The sequence below is a fragment of the Vicia villosa genome, linkage group LG2 (genome assembly GCF_029867415.1).
Source record: "Vicia villosa cultivar HV-30 ecotype Madison, WI linkage group LG2, Vvil1.0, whole genome shotgun sequence".
Taxonomy (NCBI): domain Eukaryota; kingdom Viridiplantae; phylum Streptophyta; class Magnoliopsida; order Fabales; family Fabaceae; genus Vicia; species Vicia villosa.
In genome coordinates this window covers 154,079,850-154,098,855 of record NC_081181.1, presented here as the reverse complement: position 1 = coordinate 154,098,855, position 19,006 = coordinate 154,079,850, and the positions used below count along the sequence as shown (strand labels likewise).

Sequence of the window (19,006 nt, the reverse complement as noted above, 5' to 3'; positions counted from 1 at the left end):
TTGGTAGGTTAGGTCGACCTAGAATCAGTTAATTTAGCTTTTTGGAGATTTCTTCAGATTAGGTCGACCTGTGGATGTGAGTGGGTCGACCTAACAGTGATATGAGAAAAACTCTTCAGTTTAGGTCGACCTGGGAGTGTGGTTAGGTCGACCTACTTGTGGTATTTCTGAATCTTTTTTGTTTTCTTAGTTTTGAGTCGACCTAGATACATAGCAGGTCGACCTGATTTGTCTTGAATAGCTAACCTAGCATTTCCTTGAGTTCTTTTGCTTAAGCCTTGTTGTTTGTTTGCTTGTGGAGTTTGCCATGGATCAAAAACTTCTTTGTGAATGTGACCTTGTATTCACATTCTCCCCCTTTTTGATGATGGCAAACACTCAGTGACATTTCCAGCAGACAAGTAGTGATTGCTCCCCCATACTCTCAGCACCCATAACTGAGCTCCCCCGTACTCTCAGCATCCATAACTGAGCTCCCCCGTACTCTCAGCATCTATTGCTCTCCCCCGTACTCTCAACATCTATTGCTCTCCCCCGTACTCTCAGCATCTGTCTCCCCCTTTGACAACATCAAAAAAAGGAACACACGAGTAATAGGGGCAAGAGACAGCATAAAAATAGATAAGGTAGGAACGTAGCACACATAATAGTTAACAGAAGCAAGTAGAGGTGACATAATATCCAAACACAGACTTTTAATGTTACAACTAAGCACACATAATATTCAGATAAATTTAAAAGGAAACTAAACTAAGTACTTAGAAAGCTTTAGCAAATATTCATGACAATGATGGAATGAGATGTGATGATATGATGGAATGAAAAGAGATGCATCCTAACACCTTCCCCGTTTTCCTCTTCCTCTTTGAAATGTTTGAGGACGATCTTCTTCAACTTGTTCCAACAGATCAAGCACGGAGTGGTTTAGAGTATTGAAGCTTTGACTTATATTTGCATGAAGATTCAATGCAGTCTCCTCAAGCTGATTCTGTCTTAGAGTAGAGTTTGATGCAAACGTCTCAAAGTCGTTTTTGTGGTCTTGAACCAGGCTGTATAGTGATTGATATTGACGTTGTTGTTCGTCATATCGATCTTGTTGAAGTTGTTGCATGTTCTGGAACTGAAGCTGCTGTGTGTCGAAGTGTTGTTGCTGTAGGAGTTGCATATTTTCAAGCATGGAGATGATGTTGGACTGATCCGGCTGAGTTGGAGCAGGATGATTCCAAGGAATTTCCTCCTCTTGATCATCATCATTCGGTATGTCTTGGTCATTTCCTTCCTCTTCATTTCCTGTAATGTGCCCAAATTCTGTGGGATCGTCATAGTTGTATATGACTTTTTCGGTTCCTTTCTGAATGAGATAGTAAGTTTTCTTATCTGGATCCCAATGATATCCCATGAGGGTAAGGTTGTTTGGGAGAAGTCCTGATGCTGCTTCATGTGAATGTAATTCAATCCATCAAGTTTCATGCCGAAATGATTCACAATCGTTTGAATGATTGAGCCATAGCATAGAGAAGTAGTTTTCTGTTGAATTTCATGGAACTTAGCTGCGAGGAAATTTGGCCAGTGTATACGCGTCCTGTTTTGAAGCAGATACATTAACACAATTTCATTTCGCTCAATTCTTGAGAAATCTCCTGCTCGTGGTCTAATGACTCTTGATATGACCCAATTTAAGAGCCTAGGATCTCTCTTCAAGTGCCCTGCTGTGATTGTTTCATTTGGCCTGTCCAGGATGGATGGATCTTTGAGGATTGATTTCATGTATCCCACATGATCATAGACCCCTGGGATTCCACCGTCTTCTATACGAAGTTCATCTCCCACAATAGTAAGACCAAAGATGCTTATCCAGGTCCTTTTGTCAACAACATGTGATCTCGACCCCATCTTGAATCGAAAATTGCAGCCATCCTCCTTTTGAAACCCTGCATAGAATGCCCTAACAGTGTTCTCACAGTACGGAGTGTCACATGACACCAATGGATGAATGTTTTGATGCTCAATCAGATTAACAACATCAGGTATGTGCATACGTTTGGCAACATGTGGGTTATAGATGTATTGCTTAACTATTTTTCTCTTCATTTGCCACTTTTCAAAATTTTCTTGACAATCAGGATGAACAAGAGCGACAGCACTTACCGGTCGAGAAGATGAACCAGATGCAATATCCTTTCCCTTTCGTGATTTTGGAGGCATTTTTGGTGATGATTTGTGTGAGAGGGATGATTTTTGACAACCTTTGAACTTGAGGAATTAGGGTTGGCCGTACACAATGATATGAGAATGAGTGGGAATGGAAAGAGGAAAGATTAGTTATGTATGGGGATGGGTCGGGTCGACCAACAGACCCAATTTTGGGAATTGTTACAGCAGTGGGTCGACCTAAATGAAGGCTGGGTCGACCTAGCAGAAGAACCAAGAAGAATTTTCAAATTAGGTCGACCTAAAAGAGGGGTAGGTCGACGTAACTGAGTGTTTTTGTTTTCTGTGAAAAATTAACTTCTGTAGGTCGACTCAGATGCATAGTAGGTCGACCTAGCTTGCATCAATTGTTTGATGTGCCATGGTGATGTGCATATGTGATGGATTTATGCTTAGTTACTAGCTTGTATTCCCAAAAACATGATATGTTATGATTGATGATGAAGGACATACATATGTAAGTGAGAAATGCGAATAATCATACATGGAGTCACTATAAGCATGTTAATTGATAGCATATTATAGTATCGATAAAATTTTTGGAAGTGAACAATAAACATGTTACCGCTTTCTCAATGTGTAGGTGTTTTGTCATCATTGTGTGGAATCCTCTTGTCAGTGTGCCACACTCCTAGATTTGATGATGAATTGTCTTGATAGAATGTTTCATGACTTGGTTGCTTGATTTTTGCGAAAAACTCATCTAGTATCGATTACTTGATGTTTTCCCGGATGCGGGACAGGGTCCCAAACATTATTCTGCTTAGAATAGGTTTAAATTTCCTTGCAATGCAATTTGCCAATTGCTCATCAAGTAATGCGTCCTTTGTGTTTTTCGGGTTAACTTGTATTTGTGATGTATCATATACATTAGTGGTGGCCAGGTCACCTACATTTCCTTTGCCAAGTATAGTTCTTCGATTGTTGTCTTCATAGATGACATACCAAAAGTGATATGTCTCCCTTTATGTGTCTTGAGCATCAGCTATCAAGGGACCACCACCTTTCGGCGATGTCAAGACACTTTTCCTGCAAAATTAATTTAGAATGGAAGGTCCCCAATCTTCATTGGGTCCTAGGTGGTGAGTACAGAAATTGTTGCACTTAGGCAACCATTGAAATACTCCTTTAGGAACTAAAATCCTCCTAAATTTGCATTTTTCAATGGTATGTCCCTTTTTGCAACAATAGTGACAAGTAATATGATGAGAGTATGCTATTTTGCTAGTTGATACTTTTGGTACAAAAGTGTATTTACTATATAAAGGAGTATACGATCTTTTGAACTTATTTGGATCAACCGCAAAAGTCACTTTTGGTTGTAGAGCCTTATCTAATTTGGCCTTTAGATCTCTTACTTCTTTTTGCCAAATATGACATGTCTCACAACCAAACCATGATGTAGGATCTTCCTCAATTTTATCCTTTTGAATATCTAGCATAGATTGTTTCAAAGCTTCCATGTCCTTTTCGGTCTTCTCAACTTTTGATTCAAGATACAAAAAAAATTTCTTATTTGAGGCCAAAAGTTTGAAAGCTTCAATTGCATCTCTATGTAGTTCTTCAAAGGCTAATTTTAATTGAGCATGAGATACCTTATCTACAAGTTCAGGTTTAAGATGACTTACACGTTTCTTTTTCTTGTGTTGATGAGCCGTAAGACATAGGTTTGTCGATTCTTCTTCATCGCTTGATGAGTATTCACTTGAGGAATCACTTTCCCATGTTATGCAGGCTCTTCTAGACTTGTTGTGAATTTTGCTTTGATTCTTGTCTTTCTCCTTCTTGAGATATGGACAATCCGGTTTGTAATGACCATCTTTGCCGCAATTGAAACAAGGGCCTTTGGATTTTCTTTTATTGTTATCATCTTGTTTGGACTTGTCTAATTGCTTCCTATGATTAATCAAGCTTTTTCCGGAGAGTTTTGCTCGATTTTTCTTTATGTACTTGTTGTATCTTCGCACAAATAGTCTCATTTCCTCATCATCGGAGTCTTCCTCATCACTAGTATCACTATCCTCTAGCTCTTGTCTTGAGGTCTTGGAGCTTGAAGCTTTTAGAGCTATTGACTTCTTCTCTACCTCTTTCTCCATGTTCTTCTATTTCTTTGCCCTTTTCTCATGCATGTCAAGGCATTTAAGGTGTTGTTCATGTTCCTCTAGTTTACCAAAGAGAGTGGTAATGTCTAAGGTGTTTAGATCATTTGCTTCCTTTATTGCTATAACTTTGGGTTGCCATTCCCTGTTCAAACATCTTAAGATTTTGTTAGTAGCAACTGCATTGGAATCAGGTCTATCAAGAGAATTTAAACGATTTTTCAAGTGAACGAATCTCTTCTGCATGTTTTCGATGGATTCACCATCTTCCATGTGGAAGAGTTCGAATTCTTGAGTTAACGTATTGATTCTAGCTAGTTTGACATCATCCGTTCCCTCGTGGGCAACTTGCAATGTGTCCCACATAGCTTTAGCGGATCTACAATGGGAAACGCGATAGTATTCATCAACTCCTAGAGCTGAGATTAGAATGTTTCTCGCTTTCCAATCGTATCCATATCTCTTTTCATCTTCAGCATCCCAAGTATTTTCTGGTTTTGGAACAACTGCACCAGCTGCATTTGTCATGGTGATCTGAAAGGGACCATTGACAGTAGCTGTCCAGATGTTCCTATCAATTGAATTGATGTGAACACACATACAATCCTTCCAATAGCCATAGTTTTCACCGTTGAAAACTGGAGCTCTATTGTGAGCCCCTTTAGGTCCAGAAGCCATCTTTCCAATAAGTGTTTCACGTAGCACGGAATAAACCAGAGCTCTTGATGCCACTTGTTAGACGTTGGCCTAAGGATCTAGAGGGGGGTGAATAGATCTCACAGAGTTTTTCGGAGTTAATTGAACTTTAAGCGAAAGCGGTTCTGAATCGACTCGCGTCTATTCCGGACCACTATTGAAACGATTGTATATGTGTTAAAACCACTAAACAGCTTGAGATAAACGATAAGAGAATACCCTATAGAATCAATATGTCGCTCTAATGAAAATCAATTAACTTCTTATATGATGAACGATGTTTGCAATGCAGTAATAGTGAAAGAAGCAAAAACACAAACACTTGGTGATAATGATCAAATTGATAGTAATTCAATGTGTGATGAATTGTGATGTTTATACAAGTTCTTAATTCACAATTTTAACACTCGAATCGTTGATCAATTTGCAATTATAACCAAATATGAACAGAACTTAAATGAAAAGATAAAAGCGACAAGAACACGATATTTGTTCAGGCAGTTCGTCGATCGTCCTCGCTACGACTACGTCTGCCCCCAATTCCAAATTGAAATTAGGAAATCTTCCATTAATGTTGAAAGCAGTTTATACAAAGAAAATAACAAAGCGAATAAACAATAAACCAAATTTGTCGATCCTTTGAATTTTCTTCCCCCTTAATCTTGAGCCAGATCAAGGTGTTCCCAGAGCTTCACTTTGATCCTTTCTGCAGTGTCTTGAATTGCTTGAACCCTAGTTCCTCAATCTTCACACTCAGCTTGATCCTTGATGAAACCTCTTGATAAAACCCCCCAAAATTCACCTATCTTGGAGGACAAAACCCTCAGATTTTATTCACCAAAAACCCCACAAATCTTCACCCACTAGGAATCTTCAATTCCGTTCCATGGACGTTATCGAACTTGATCACTAACCCTCAACACAAGAATGATTATGTGTAATTGTGTTAGAGATGATGAAGAACGAAGATGAGAAGCCTTTGTGTATCTTTCAGTTGTTGGTCTTTTTGAATAATTAACATGGAATGATATATATAGTTGCTGGTATGTTGGAGCAGAGTGAACACATGATTTGGGAAGTTTTCAGCAGATAGGTCGACCTCCCTTAGTGCTTAGGTCGACCTAACAGAGGTAAAATGAGTCAAAATGAATTTATTGCCAGTTGGGTCGACCCATTGGTAGGTTAGGTCGACCTAGAATCAGTTAATTCAGCTTTTTGGAGATTTCTTCAGATTAGGTCGACCTGTGGATGTGAGTGGGTCGACCTAACAGTGATATGAGAAAAACTCTTCAGTTTAGGTCGACCTGGGAGTGTGGTTAGGTCGACCTACTTGTGGTATTTCTGAATCTTTCTTGTTTTCTTAGTTTTGAGTCGGCCTAGATACATAGCAGGTCGACCTGATTTGTCTTGAATAGCTAACCTAGCATTTCCTTGAGTTCTTTTGCTTAAGCCTTGTTGTTTGTTTGCTTGTGGAGTTTGCCATGGATCAAAAACTTCTTTGTGAATGTGACCTTGTATTCACAAACGTTTCAGCTATAACCGTTTACGATTATGTGTTCACTGATTATCACTGATTCCAACATATTCTAAATTTCATCTACCAATCAAAGCATTGATTCATGGTATTATACTCATTTCTACATGTATAATGAATGTATAAGTTTCATATTTTGAAAACTTACCTCTTTCATTACAATTTAAACTTATTTTCTCAATTTCAAACAAGTGCCTTGTGTCATAAAATTTTGTGTGAAATTTTCTGCACTCAATTTCGTTGCATCTCTAAAAGTTTCACCATTATAATTATGAGCACTTGTGTATCATACTTGTGAATTGATTACTTAAAAGGGAAGGTCAATTCTAACAATCAATAGAGAGCATTACAACTTAAAACTTCTTATATAAATTCATATTTGTGTATATACGTTGTTCAGAATTGTTGGAAACAAGATAGTGAAAAAGAGAGGACTGTTCTCTTTCTCTACTTTGTTAAATCATAAGGTGGTTTGCCTTAGTGATTTGGTTAGAAACTTATGTACAGAGACTAGGGTTAGGCTTGTACATGGTTCTAACAACTATTGAAATCTCTTACATGTTGTAAGGGGACTAGACGTACTCTCGAACTATGAGAGGAACTAGTATAATCCCTTTGTATTCTTTACTTTTCTGCACTTTACTATTTCCACAATCACCGTCTAACTAGAAAACTTAAGTAACACATCTCTAAAACCAAAAATCGCTCAAAGCACCTATTTCACCCCATATTAGGTGCACTATGTACTTACATTTGTTCTAAAATTCTAAAATTACCACACTGTAATAACTAAAGAGATACATATTTATAATTGCTAAAACCCAACAGATCCAAAACAAATGGCAAAATAAAACTCATTAATTATTAAAATAAAATATTATAAATATCTTATAATATATTTTATGTTAATTTATAGCATATCTAAATTAATATAAAATATATATTCAATATTCTAACATTAATGAATGGATCCGCAAATCGAACCGATCAAACCTGATATTAGCGAACCGCTCGAACCAGACATTTTTACTGCTTTTTGACTTTTTTATTTATGAAAATCTCGAAACATATTTTCTATCTCGTTATATATATTACAATGTAATAGACAAAAAATAAAATGAGTTTTTAAAATTTGATATAAAAGAAAATATAACAGAATGCATAGAAAAATTAGAAAAAAAGCGAATATAAATAAACATAAATATAAAAATTACTAAAAATAAAAAATATAGTGATTATAATTCATATTTAGTAAAAAAGTAAAAATAATTTAAAGATTGAGACCAATTATAATAAATTGATGAAAACAATAGAGAAAAATCACACAATAGAAACAATAACACAAAAGAAAATGAAATTTCAAAATACTAAAATAAAATTGAGGATATTTTAATAAATATAAAAAAAATTTAAATATTAAAATTTATATTCTTTCCATCTCCTCCAAATTTATAACACCTCAATGATAATAAAATTAAATATGTTTTTAGTCCCTACAAAATTATCACTTTTGACTTTTAATCCCTATAAAAAATATTGACTTTTAGTTCCTTTAAACTAGTTTTGCATGCAGTTTTAATCCTTGTAAGAACTAAAATTGCATGCAAAAGTAATTTGATAAGAACCAACATCATATTTAATCCATCCAAATATTTTAAATATTAACTTGAATATTATACGTACTTGATTTACATGCATAATAGTCTGAAAACAACATATTTACATAAGATTACACAATGGTGCTCCATTGTTTTTGCATCTAAGTACAAAATGTCATAACATACACATAGGGTACGTTTGATTGGCTAAAAAATAAGGTATTGGACATGACAACTTTTTTTGGACCCTGTTTGATGCAGAAACTAATCATGGTACTGAACAAAAAATATGGTAAGGGACTGGACAAAATCATGAATTCTTGTCCCCCACTAAACCATGGGACAACTTTTTGTCCAAAACAAAAATTATAAAAAAAAATCAAAATACCAATTTTTACTCTCTTTCTCATTATTTAATATTTTAAATCAGAAATATAATATTAATATTTTATATATCAATAAAAATATTATAATAAAAATGATATTATTTTGTTCGATTCATCGACATATCAAACACAGTAGAGAAAAATATTTCTATTTATTATTTTTTTCTTATTATTTAATATTTTGATTCATAAATATTAATATTTTTATATCAATAAAAAATATTATATAAAAAATTATATTATTTTGTCTGCTGCGTAAACATATTAAACAAAGTTGAGTAAAAAAATTATTTCTTCATCTTTTTTTTTCCTTATTATTTATTTTTTATTCATAAATATTATATTTTATATATCAATAAATAATATTTTAGTAAAAATTATATTATTTTATCAGGTGCATAGATATATCAAAAAAATCGAGAAAAAAATTGTCCAGTGCATTAAGCACCAAACAGAGTACAATACAAAAAGTTTTTTTGTACTGTCTAGTACTGTTCTGTCCAGTACTTCATATTTTACAAATCAAATACACCCATAATAACATAATAAATGCACAACAAAACGAAAGGTTGCGATAGTCAAATATCTTGCCATTGTCCTTATCAGCCACCTGCTCATATGTTAAGAAAAGAAACATGGGGTGAGATAACAATTCTCAACGAATTATTACTCTAACCATAAATTACTTTGACTCTGATTACCTTACTCATAACTATACTCATATTGTTAACTTTCACACTGATCCCCGAATACTTATGAACTCAAAAAATATTGGGACATAATTCACCCCCACGCAATATAGAAACAATGACAAAATTCCTTCGATTTGAGGGGTGAAACAAAAGTGTCTTTAGAAAGAATTTTACTCCTCTCCCCTTATCTCTCCTTCTTAAATTTGAACTAAATAAATTTAATTAAAAATATTTTTTTCCTCTCATCCAACTAGCCCAAACCAAACAGATCTTAAGGATTAGTTTGGTTGTAAATTTTTAGAAGGAATGAGAGGGAAGGAGATGAGTCTTCGACACGTGACTCCACACACGAGGGGTGTAAATTGTGGATTTCAGAAAAACAATTATTTGATTTTTTTACATATATTTTTAAAGTTTGGTTGTTGATTTTTTTTAGAAATTGTGGATTAGTTTGGTTGTTGATTTTTTTTATATAGAAATTAGCAACAAAAAAATAAATAAGCATTAAATAAAGAGTTAATGTTAAGAAAAGTGACACCGGGAATTATAGAGATTCGGTCGAAATGAAGTGACATAATCCTCTCTTCAAGATCTTGAAAGTATATAATAATCTTTAAGAGCTTTTAGTAGATTGAATTCTCGAACTTCTTTATACAAGAAAAAATGAAGTTTCAGTCTAACGTGCAACCAAACAACGAACAGTAGAGAGAAGCAGTTAGTCTTATTTCTAAACAGTAGATTCAAGTGGTTAGTCTTTACACTACAAACAATGAATTGAAGCGGTTAGTCTTCTTTCTAAAGACCAACTTGAAGCGATTAGTCTCCAAACTAAACCGAGGAACAGAGGGAATGACTTTGAAAAAAGAGAATGATTTGGTGAAAATAATAGAAGGATTTAGATGGAGAGAATTTTGGAGTTTATTTTTTATGAAAAACTAAAATTTTCCTAATTTGGAAAACTGAAAAAATTATTAGAGATAAGTTCAGAGAGTTTAAACAAATTATTCAAATATAATATATATTATTATAGTATTTCAAAACTTAAAAATATATTAATATTTAATTGTATTTTATCATTTTATATAAAATATTTTTTCAAAACAAATTAAAAAAAATTCAAAACTTTTTTTCCCTTTTCAAACTCTCACATAAAATCATTATATTGAATAACCATACACCTAACATAATTGGAACATCTTTGTTATTTATTTTAGGGTAACACGTGTCCTAAGGGCACATGTTAAAAAATATATTAATAGAAAGTTTGTCTTGAAAAAATGCAATGAAAATATTAATTATAACTTTTTAATAAAAAAATTACACAATTTCTAATAAAAAATTTCGACAATTAACTTTTAACATATTTTCTTAGGACAAAAGTTAGTGTGACCCTTTATAATATAATGTGAGATCTTCAAATGCATATTTCTTTTTTTTTTTTTATATATAAATAATACAATTCTTTGAGTATTTTTGTTTGGTATATCATATTTCTTCTATCCCATAATAAGTGACCTATATAGAATAAAATGATGTCTTAAAATGAGTAACTCATTTCAATTTTTAATACACGTTTTCCAATTCTACTCTCTAATCAATAAAAAATTCATAATTTTCAATACATGATAAGGGTATTATAGTAAAAATAACATTCTCCTTCATACTTTTATACAACTTTTCTGTCTATCACAAAAAGTTGGGTAATGTATCTTTCACCAATCACATTGCATCATTTAGTTTTATCTTATTTAATTAATTATTAAATAATATATTTTTTTGATTGTTTTCAAAATATTTTATATTGAATGTAACTTTACCCAAAATAAGAATTCAACTTTTTTTTTTTTTTTTTTAATACGCGTAAAATAGTATGAGAAGGTGGAGTATATGGTATGATAGCTTTTTGTGTAGTCTTTACCTATCATTTTTTTTTGTGTGTAGTCTTTATCATATATGCTTATCTATATTATAATAATTTATACTAATCATTTAAAAAAAAATTGTGTGGTCTCTACTATCATTTTCTGTTGGGTCTGTATATGATAGCTTATCTATATTATAATGATTTCTTATCGCTCATTTTAAAATATTTTCTTAATAATTAATCCAAAAAAAGAAGTTTTTAAAATTATTATTCTACATTTCATATCACATATTCACCTATTTTTGTTTGACACTTACATGATTGTGCTAATTCATGGAAATGTAATCTTTTTCAATTTTCAAAATGACCTAATTGTAATAATAATTGATTGATTTGAAAACACGGATTGAGTATGTTCACCGACAATGGGGACTTATTCCCTGCAGTCGCATCATCCGGCATTCACACATTCAATTGAATTTAACCGTCCGATTTTGATCGGACGGTTCTGATTTAAATTGAGTAGTTTTAGAAAAAATAAATCTGTTTTTTCTGAGCAGTATGATCGAGATCAAAACAGCGTGATTGCGGCAACAACGTAACTGCATTGGATTCAATTTCCGATAATGGAGGGTTCCAAAATTGAGATCGAGTAAATGTAACATCTTGATTTGTAATATATATTCAATCCAATTCAATGGTTCTAACCCATTGTTTCACTTTTAAATCTACTTTTATATATATATATATATATATATATATATATATATATATATATATATATATATATATATATATATATATATATATATATAGGGGACGACTCAAGTGAGAACACTTGGTTATTATGAGAAATGAGAACAATTAATCACGACCATTAAATTTTGATTATGTTGATTTTAATGGACTGGATTGGTTTCTCTTTCTATGATCCTTAATATTTATTTTAAATCAATATAGAAAGAGAAACCAATCAAATCCATTAAAATCAACAAAATCAAAATTTAATGGTCGTGATTCATTGTTCTCATTTCTCATAATAACCAAGTGTTCTCACTTGAGTCGTCCCCTATATATATATATATATATATATATATATATATATATATATATATATATATATATATATATATATATTTATAAAATTGCATTTTGTGGGAGCTATCAAATCACAAAAGAGAAAAAATAATAAGTCAAAATTGCTGTAATAAAAATAAGGATCAAAACTGCTTGTAACCAGTGGTTAGTTGGTTCAATAGTGATTGATCTTGAATTTGATAGAAAAATCACGGTTCAATTCCCTGTAACTGTGATTGATACTAGAACTGACTTCTGAACCGGATTATATTAGTGGTTATAAACCAAAAAAACATTTCATTAAGTGCAACTAACCCTCTATTTTTTTTTATGTTGCCTTGATTTAACATATCAGAAAAAAGAAATATACACAAATATTTTTATATTAGTAATCAATAAGAGGTGTATCTCATAAAATTACATTTTTATTTTTAAAATATATATATGACATAATAAATTTAAAAATTTTAATTGTATGTGTAATATTTTTTTTAAGGTATCTCTTCCCTACATTTTAATATCATATATTTTTAATGGACTGGATCAACATTAATTGCCTTGATAGTTGCAGTGAAATTTCTCTCAGTATCATGCTATTAAAATGATAGTTGCCGTGAAATTTCTATCAGTATCATGCTATTAAAATGGAACTTATAAACTAACAGTAAAAATATTTTGTTATAAAGTAAGTAAAATTTGACTCAATATAAACTATTTTTTCTAGTCCTAAATATAAGAAAAAGTCAAATATATTTAGTCCAACTTTAATCAGATATATTTCACCTTTTATTTATATTTAAGACCGAGTAGGGTATTTGACAAATACTCACTAAAAAAATTCAAATCTAATCTATTGTAATTTGATGAAGTAGTCGTAACACTTAAACGGATGAGTCATCAACTTTCAATCAATGAAAAAAATTGCAACAAATAAAATTGATTCCTAGTAGCATAAAAATAAAAATGAATTTCAAGTAGATTCTTTCATGCATAAAATACAAGAGATAAGATGAAAATATATCGGTAAGATCTGAAGCATGGCCGGTTCTGATATTTTAGAGATCCAGGGCAAAAAATAAAAATTAGATTCTAATAAAAATTTAGATATATTTCTTTCAGGATCGAACACACAACCTTCTCATTCACATAACACAACACAACCGCTGCACTTTAATTGCATTTGTGTTCACTTTGCAATCGAATATTTATATATAAATAGTTTATTATTCTTTCTAAAGCCCAAACCCATAAAATATGAGGCTCTGGGCTGTGGGCTTGTTTGTCCTAACCCAGGGCCGACCCTGATCTAAAGTAATAAGGAAATTGTGAGTGAGAAAAGAGTTCCATTTTGTGAAGCTGGTGCACCATGCAGGTCTACAATTAACTTTAATTCCACATTTTTTACAATCACTTTAAAAAATAATACGGGAAAACATTCTTGGGTTGTGTTAACATTCTTTGGACGATTGCTTGCTCCCGTTGGACTATCCTAAACCTCCTGTAAAGTAGCGGATGTTTCATGCTCAAATGTAAGGTTGGCAGGGCATCCCCTAGCAAGTTGAGGATGAATCGTCTCATGATGATGTTGTATGACGATGGGGCATTTACTTTGAGATATTTGACATTGATTGTCTTCATGTTCTCGTCCAGCCCAAACGTCGCTATGGGAGTTATGTGGCCACTCACATGCATGTGATCGCCAAAGAGCCCGACCATGAAACCTCAAACAATCAAATGTCATCTGGGTCTAACCGGCACTACACCATTTTTGACTTTAGGCAACGAAAGAATAGGCAACAGCTGAAAAACCGTGCTTAAAGACATAATAGGCTGCGGTTATTATGTGTTGTCAGTTTTTTTTTAAAACCGTAGCGTATTCTCTTATAGCTACGCTTTAGAAAGTGTGGACTTAATATAACCGTAGCCTTTTAACTCAAACAACGCTTAGAAATTATGGGCATAGTATACCCGTAGCCTATTAAGCTTATGCAACGGTTAAAAATTGTGGGCATAAGAAAACCGTCCTTTTTTCTTATCGCTGCAGAATTGAATTGGTGGTGATATATTTTTTAAATTAAAAATGCACGTGGCCATTATACCAATATGCATTTATTATGTTTTAAGTGTGTTTTACCTAAACTTGTTTTTTAATTTTTTAAACTTATTTCTAAATGAACCCGTTATCATCAAAGTTTACTATTTTAATATACAAAGTTATTTAAAGTAAATATCATAATATTTAAATAATTATTTATAAAAATTTATTTTGAATTACACCACACAAATTAAAATGCATTATGTTAAGGATTTAAGTTTTATACTTTATAATTTTAATTTAAATACACCAAATTACGTTAAAAATTTATTCTGAAATAAATAAAAATTCAAAAGGAGATAAATTTTATGCTTATAATTGATAGCTATCACTAAAGTAGTTAATTAAAATTTATTGTAAAATTGGTAAAATTTATAATTGATAACTATTATATCTTTTCATATATTTAGATTCCTTTTTTAAAATTTTTTTTTTGTGTCATATAATTTTTATATCTTTTCAAGACATTGATTTTTTATATGTAAAAATAAATAAAAGTTTATCAAAATAGAAATTATTTATAGAAATATATTTAATTAACAAGTAAACTAAATATAAATTTTACTTTTTTATATAATTTTTACTAAAATATATTTTATAGAAACAAATTTAAAATGACAAGTAAACTAAAGATAAATTTTTATACAAAGCAGTTATAAAAATTTAAAAATTAATTCTATTAAGAAAAAACCTTTAAAAAGATTTTAAATTTTAAATTTAAATTAAATAAATATATACTGTCAAGAAAACCCTATCCACTCAAAATTGAATTGCCTCTTATCCTTTGAAACCCTTTTCTCTGTTCTCAGATTAACGCTACCGCAAAACCCTTTCTTTCTTCTCGCTTCAAAATCGTCATAGTTGTTAGATTTCGATTCTCTTTCGCGCTGGTTGTTAGATATCGATTTTCTTTCGCACTGGGCTGTTTTGTAACGTCATTACATCAAAATAGAGAGGAGGATACCCATCTAGGTTTTACTGAATGATTGTACGGTACTCTTTTGGAAGGGGTTTCTGCACCTTCTTTGACTACAAGATCTTGAAATTGATGGAGGTAAGCCAATAGTCCATGATTTCGATTGTTTTTTTCTGAGACTATTATTCTTTTACTTACTTATTGTTTATTAGTGTTTAGATAAACTTGTATGCATTCTTGACTCCTATTAGAAGAAGAAATTCAGATCTTTGTCAAGAGGTATGCTTTCTTTCAATTTAATTTACTGACATAGGCCACTGATGGAATCTGAGAGAAAATTTTATAAAAAGATAACAGGACTTTTAGAAGATTTAACTCAGATGATCTTTTCCAATTTTTTTACTATATAAGATATTTTGTAACAATTCACAATTTAATTTTAACAATTCCCAATTTTTTTACTATAACAGGACTTCATAGGTTTTTGACAAACTAAATGTTGATTGTATAAGTTAAGAGTTGAGTTGAGGCATGGAGAATGGGATGACACTTTGATGTACTTGGTGAGTTATATTTCTCAAACTTTTTTGTATTTATTTGTTAGCAAGTGTGTCGAATTATGTTGTTATGCCTTGGATTGCTGCCTCTAATTAAATATCATACCACTAGATTTATTGTTTTGTGATTGTCCTCATTCTTTATCATATAGCAGTTTTTCTTTTTATCAAACTAGTATTTTGTATCATGTCTAATAAGAATCTTTGTATCTTATGGAGTAGTAAAAATTCATCGTATCAATTTGTGAGTTATGGATCTTTAATTTTCTTTGTACTATTTGTGTCATTGCAATTGGGAACCAAATTGATTCGATGGTTTCTATTTTGAGTTTAATTTGTTCATTACTACGCGAATGTGTAAGTTAATGAAAATTATTCATTTATAGTTTGCTTTGAGAAAACCAAATTAGAAGGGAGTATGATATAGTTGAATTGGCTTATGTTATTTACACTTGCAGGTAGGACAAGGAACCTACGACAATGTTTATAAAGTTCGAGATTGAGACACAAGAGATATCATGGCTCTTAAACAGATCTATTTTGGACTTGCCAATTATTCTTGTACAAATTTGCCAATTATTCTTGTACAAATAAAAAAGAACGTCTAACAAACTAGGTTGTGATGCTATTGTAAAATCCTTAAGATGCAATTTATTGTAGTTGTAACTTTGTTATTTTATATGTGGTTTATAATTTAAGAAAAAAATTCTATGTAGTCTATAATTATTTTTTTAATTAAAAAAATAAATTGGCAACGGTTTTATGTTGTGGCCTAAATAAAAACCGTAGACTAAAATAACTCAATAAGCGTAGTTTAATCAAACTGACAACGGTTATATAAGGGTAGCCTAAATAAAACCGTGGTCTAAAACAAGTTACAAAGTCGCAGCCTATTCTCATATTTAGGCAACGCGTTTACTCATCCGTGGCTTAAAGTGACAAAACCGTAGCCTCTAAGAATAGGCAACGGCAGCATATTCCACGCCTCGATAACCGTAGGCTAAAGGCTTTGGCTACGGTTTTTAGACATTTAGCCGCGGTTTTCTGCCGTTGTCTAAACTCTTTTTTGTTGTAGTGCGGAATTTCTCAAATGCGTCACAAAACAGGACATCTGTCAGACTTCAGGGGTTAATAAACACCCGCTTTATATCTCAATCGTCATAGTTCATTGTTATGACCATGAGATCAATGTTGTGAGAGTGGATGTCAGCGGTGTCTCTACTAGAAAATATGATTTCAAGTTCTAGCTCCTTTTTAAAATTCAATTTAAGGTCTGCGTGTATGCCATCTCCCACCAGAACTTGCCGAACATACTTTCAACGAGAAAAGTTGAATTCTCCACCTCTACTGAACCCTTCCACTATGGTATAATTGGGTACGTCTACGTTGATAGATGTTGTGACACATCATTCTACCAATATGTTTAAGAGGGTGATTGAGGCGGCGGATGAATGGAAGGTGAGTGTGACTCGTGTCAGTTTTATCTAGTTCAACGATGGACGTCAATTGTACTTGATAAAAAAAATACATGAGGGGTAGCCCTATTTATGTTTGACTATCTGAGGTTTTAGTGTGTTTGAGTGTTTTGAGAGTTCACCCATGTATGGGTTGTGGGGAACTCCTATATGTGTGTTTTCCAAGGGAATTGGAGATCCCCTTCTCATTTTCCAATCAAAATATGTATAGGAGTTATTTGCACTTTGGCTAAAAAATTGAGAGCGATTTTCCAAAACCCCAAAATGTGGAACAGATAGAGACAAACCATCCATCCATCATGGTGGAAGTCGTTATTCCTCTTTGACTGTTTATCTGGATCATTATTCTCCAACCACCTTGTAGCCACGTGTGATATATGTGCAAATTGTGAGTTTCGACCAAGACTCTATCTTGCGATTCACCTCGAATGACCCAATTCTAACAGACGACCTATAGACTTATCTCGGAAGACTCCCACCCTTGCACAGGAGCTCGACCGAACTAATAAATTTGAGCTCCAACAAAATTGATCTAATTCAATATGTGATATTCATCCGTTAAAATATGGATTTCAATATAAATTTAAAAATTACTATTAATGATATTGAAAATTAGTTAGAATATGGATTTCAATATAAATTTAAAATTTTAATATTAATGATATTGAAAAAATCATAATTAAGCGTTGTGAAATCTTATTATATTGAATAACAGTACACCTAACATGATTAATTAGTACATCTTTGTTATTTATTTTATGATGTGAGATATACATATGCATATGTCTTGTCTTTTTATATATATAACCACTACAAATCTTTGAGTATTTTTGTTTGGTATATCATATATGGTAGCTTTTTGTATGGTCTTTCTTTACCATCGTTTTCTGTTGCGTCTATATATGATAGCTTATCTATATATCATAAGGATTTTATATCGTTCAATTTTAAATATTTTTTAACCATTATTCAACCAAAAAAAAAGTTTTTAAAACCATTATTCAACCTTCCATATCACATATCCACCTATTTTCAAAATGACTCAATTGAAAACATGAATGAATTGATTATATACACCGATATTGGAGGGTCATGTATTGTCCACAAAATTAGATCGAGTAAATCTACCATTTGGATTGATTTGATTAGTCTGAAAACCAAATGAATTAAATCGAACCATTCAATTTTTTGATGGTTGAATTAAACCAAATTATTGATTTAATGCATCGATTTTAAATTTAAAATCAAACTATTTAAATAAATTCTTACAATCTTTTATTTTTCTTTTATTAGTTAATCTAGTTTTTTAAAATTATTTTTATCTTTAGTTTAATTTTTTTACCCTCTGAATATCTAACTTTACTTAAAAAAAATTAAAAATATTAAGAACTTTGAAATTTTAATAAGAAATTTTGCTCTCGTATGATACTTTGTGTTTTTTTAAGTCGTATTAATTATAATAATTAAGTGTTCTCTTCACAAATCAAGTTATATAAATATAGGGTCTTGTTAACCAGTACCTTCAGGGCAATGGTTAAACATTCATAAAAAAAATATTTTATAGAAATTTTAATATTTTAATTTCTAAGACATTAAATAAGCATATTACCAAAATAAAATTACTATTTTAAAATTTTAACCATTACCCTGAAGATACTGGTTAGCATTTTCCATAAATATAACATTTTAAAACTATTTAGTGGAACTACCAAATCATAAAAGAGAAAAAAATAAGAAAATTTCTTTACCCACCTCCCTATGGGGGGTCACCCCCAGCAAAAACCCAAAACTGCCCCTGCTTCGGAA

The 19,006-nt window shown here is 31.6% G+C and overlaps 1 long non-coding RNA gene across 2 annotated transcripts; it reads left to right on the top strand.

Annotated features, from left to right (window-relative positions):
- The first annotated feature begins 15,027 nt into the window (after nt 1-15,027).
- On the top strand, nt 15,028-16,476 carry LOC131647123 (uncharacterized). 2 transcript variants are annotated; one of them, XR_009297744.1, is made up of 4 exons: nt 15,028-15,306; nt 15,388-15,447; nt 15,639-15,731; nt 16,184-16,476. It is a non-coding gene; the product is annotated as an uncharacterized LOC131647123 (long non-coding RNA). The 2 variants fall into 2 exon arrangements; XR_009297743.1 differs by having other exon boundaries at nt 15,381-15,447; nt 16,184-16,475.
- Nucleotides 16,477-19,006: the final 2,530 nt, after the last annotated feature.